Source organism: Trichechus manatus, unplaced genomic scaffold (assembly GCF_000243295.1).
Source record: "Trichechus manatus latirostris isolate Lorelei unplaced genomic scaffold, TriManLat1.0 scaffold00150, whole genome shotgun sequence".
In the NCBI taxonomy this organism is placed as follows: domain Eukaryota; kingdom Metazoa; phylum Chordata; class Mammalia; order Sirenia; family Trichechidae; genus Trichechus; species Trichechus manatus.
This window is the reverse complement of record NW_004444086.1, coordinates 3,969,368-3,973,782: the sequence shown is the minus strand read 5'-3', so window position 1 is coordinate 3,973,782 and position 4,415 is coordinate 3,969,368.

Genomic DNA, 4,415 nt, shown 5'->3' with positions numbered 1-4,415 from the left:
GAGGAAAGAGAGTCTCATTGGAGGTGTGGCCTGTATCTGAACATAAGCAGACCTTCTGGCTTTTTGCTCACTCTGGATCTGGATCCTGCGGCTGCCTCCTGTCGTCTCATCTCTGGTTCTTGGGACTTGAGCTGTCAGCTTACCTGCTGAATTTGGGATTTGTTGATCTTCACAGCCTGTGAGTGAAGCCCTGCTCTCTGACCTGCCCATCCTGGGTTTGCCAGCCTCTGCAGCTACGTGAATCAGGAGAAACCTTGTGGTCTTACCTGCCAATCTTGGAATTTGTCAACCTTCACAGCCTGTGAGCTGGAGCCCAGCTCTCCGACCTGCCGATCTTGGGCTCACCAGCTTCTGTGGCTGCATGATTTGGGAGAGGTCTCTACCCTGATCCACAGACTTGGGACATTCTAGCCTCTACAATCACATGAGCTATCTCCTTGATATAAATCTCTCTCTATATATATATTTATACGCTTGACTGATTTTGCTTCTCTAGAGAACCCAGCCTAAGACAGGCTGGAACACAGATCTTCCCACTATCATTTTGCCTTTTCTAAGGACTCCAGAGGCACTGTGGTGGTGGTGGAAGAGACTGGGTGAGACAAGGAATCAAGTTCCTATGCCTTAGTCTCCTCAACATTAACCAGAAAACTAAACCCACTGCCACAGAGTCGATTCTGACTCATGGCAACCCCATGTGTTGCAGAGTAGAACTGCACTCTATAGGGTTTTCAATGGCTGTGATCTTTACAGAGGAGCTCTGGTAGCTCAGTGGTTAAGTGCTCAGCTGTCAACTGAAAGGTCGGGACTCTCTCAAAGGTGTGAACCCACTAGCAGCTCCTTGGAAGAAAACACCTGGTGATCTGCTCCCCGTAAAGATTATAGCCTAGAAAACCCTATGGGTCAGTTCTATCCTGTCGTATGGGGCTGCTATGAGTCAGAATCAACTCGATGACACATAACTACCACCACAATCTTTATAGGAGCGGATCACCAGGTCTAAAAACACCTAACCCCATTAGGTTTCCACAAGGATAAATTAATACAGGTGAAGCTCTTAGAAAAGCACTAGAAAGTGCTCAGGAAATGTTAGTATATATCACTTGGGATCCTGCCTGCCATTCCCAAAGAGAGCTGATAACTAACTAAATATATAAATAAAAGCTTCCCTCTCATTATATAAATAATGCAATGTAATATGTGTCTGTCTTTCTACATAACCCTGATTATTTCTCTGATAAAAGCTATAGAATTGGAATTTCTAGATCGTCTTTGATGAACATTTTTAAGGATTTTGATGGATATTTGCAAACAAGCTCCATAAAGGGTATGCAGGACCACTTTGCACTCCCACCAACAGTGAGTAGTGAAGCCATCTTCCATGCTTGCACCAACCACTGCAGCCCCTTACACACAGACCCATGCTTCTCTAAGTCCTTCAAATAGTAGAGTACCAGGTACTTTGTGGAGCATCATGGAGTATGGATAAATTAAGCAAAAAAAAAAAACCAAGTGCTATAAAGGTTTGTGCTGACTCTGATAGTATCTAACCTTGAGTTGTGTAGTAGTAAGTGCCAAGAGCCCTGGTGACATAGTGCTTAAGAGCTACGGCTGCTAACCAAAAGGTTGGCAGTTTGAATCCACCAGCCACTCCTTGGAAATCCTATGGGGCAATTCTACTCCGTCCTCTAGGGTTGCTATGAGTCAGAATCAACTCAACGGCAATGGATTTGGTTTTTCTGAAGTGCCAAGGGGCTTAAGAAATGTATGTGAGACACTTTAAAATTCAGAAAACTCTATCACCTTAACTTTTTTTTTTCCTGAAATGTGGCAGAGAGGTTGCCATTTCCATTTTATCCATATAATACCTCTCTGTTCAGTATAAAATCAGCCCAAGGGGAACTATCCTATAACATGACTGTTGGTATCCTGATTTAGATTTGATGCCAAGTCCCCAAAGCAATGCTGGTAGAAACGACAGTTTAATCCAGCACAATGGAATCCTTACCTTCCTTTGATCTCCGATGGAGAAATCTAATCTATGGACTACCCCGGGGCCCCCAACAGCAGTCGGTCTGAGGTCACCAGGAAGGCAGATGAGCAAAGGTAGTATTTCAGAGGCTCACAATACCTGCTCTGTGGACGAACAATGGCCTGACCTTCTGAGCAATGTGTGACCTTTAAACTCTGACAAACATATGTACTTACTTGGCAATTACAATTTAAACTACCAAAGGAGTGGTTTAATCAGTTATATCAAAGGGAATAAATTAAAGCTTGCCTGGGTCTTATAACAAAAAAAGCGAAACTAGCATTGCATTCAAAAGAAAACAAAGAAACTAGTATTTTCACCAGCACATACAATTTTTTTTCTCAGAAGTCTTCACTGTTTTGTAACCAAGACAGGCAGCTAGGAGTAAGGTCCAACCCCAAATTATAGAAGCTGAAAAATCTAATGATAAGTGAGCTGAAAAAGATCTTGAGTTTCTTTAAATGTTAAAAAGGACAGTGGCAGAGTATCTAAAACGATGTCATTCTTTAATCTGGGGCCAACTGCTATTCTCTAATTGTTCTTCTGCTGTGAAATCTGGGGATACCATTTTCCAGTTTTGTATTCTCGTTAAGTGTCAGTGATCTTACTTGACAGCAATGAGTAATAGCAGAGCTATTTTGAGGAGATAGATGGAAAATTGAAAAATAATTTCAGAGCATTTTGGGGCAAAACAAATTTATATCCTCATACACTGTGTGTGGCAGTGTAAACTGGTACAAGCACTTTGGAAAACCATTTGGCAGCATCTGTTCCACTCCTAGGCATGTATGACCAGAAATGAGAATATATATGTGCCGAGAGACAAGTAGAAGTCGTCGATTTCATTAGAAATCCAGCCACTCAGAAACAACCTAACATTAATCAGCAGTAGAGTGGTTAAATACTACACAGCAATGAAGAAAGAATAAACTTTTGTACAAAGCAACAATAGCAATAAAAAACAAACAAAAAACTAGGGGGCATTTTCTGTGAACAACTGCCTCCTTTGCCATGAGACCAGAACTGGATGGTGCCTGGCTACCATTGCTGAATGTTTTGATCAAAGACTCTGTAGAAGAAAACTGATCAAAAGGCAAAAAATGCAGAACAGAATTTCAAATTCTCATGGAATCTAGACTTTCTGAAGCCACTGAGGCTGGATGAACCTCTGAAACTGCTGCCCTGAGATAATCTTTAAAACTTAAACCTTAAACCAAAAATATCTCCTGAAGTCTTCTTTAAACCAAACAATAGCTTAACTAGTAATGTCTGCCTTGAGCAATGAGCTTTTTTAAAGAACAATATGGGATCAAGTAAGTTTCTGTTAATTTAAAAAACCCATTGCTGTCGATTCTGACTCATAGTGACCCTGTAGGACAGAGTAGAACTGCCCCATAGGGTTTCCTAGGCTGTATAGTCTTTATGAAAGCAGAGTGCTACATCTTTCAGCCGCATAGCAGCCGGTGGGTTCAAATCCCCGACGTTTTGGTTTGCAGCAGAGTGCTTAACCACTGCACCACGGACTCCTTTTATGTTAACTGGGGAAGAATAATTCAGAAAAGGAGGGTGAGAATGGTCTCACAACTTGAAGCATGTAATCAATGTCATTGAATCGCACATGTAGAAGCTGTTGAATTGGTGTATGTTCTGATGTGTATATTTTTAACAACAAAAAATAATAAATTATTAAAAAACAAACAGGGGGCATAGGTGATTCAGTTCTAGAATTTTGTTCTGTTTTACATTTTGGTTTGTTCTGTTATACACGGGGTCACCATGAGTCAGAGACGACTCCACGGCAGCCATCATCATCAGAGTGTACTTCGAAATTGAAGTCAATTTCTTCATCTAAACACGTTTCAATCACCTCATATGCATATGAAAGCTGGACAATGAATAAGAAAGACCAAAGAATTGATGCCTTTGAATTACAGTGTTGGCAAAGAATATTGAATATATACCATGGACTGTCAGAAGAACAAACAAATCTGTCTTGGAAGATGTACAGCCAGAATGCTTCTTAGAAGCAAGGAAGGTGTGAATCATCTCATGTACTTTGGACATGTTATCAGGACGGACCAGTCCCTGGAGAAGGACATCGTGCTTGGTAAAGTACAGGCTCGGTGAAAAAGAGGAAGACCCTAGATAAAATGAATTGACATAGTGGCTGCAACAATGGGCTCCAACAGAGCAACGATTGTGTGGATGGCACAGGACCAAGCATTGTCTCGTTCTGTTGTACCTAGGGTCACTGTGAATTGGAACCGACTCGATGGCACCTAACAACAAGAAGCACATTTCCATACTGTGTGGTTTTGCCATGTTGGCTGTTCTCTGTTGCAGTCCTGTCGTTTGGAGAGCTGCGGGCAGGAAACGCAAGGTG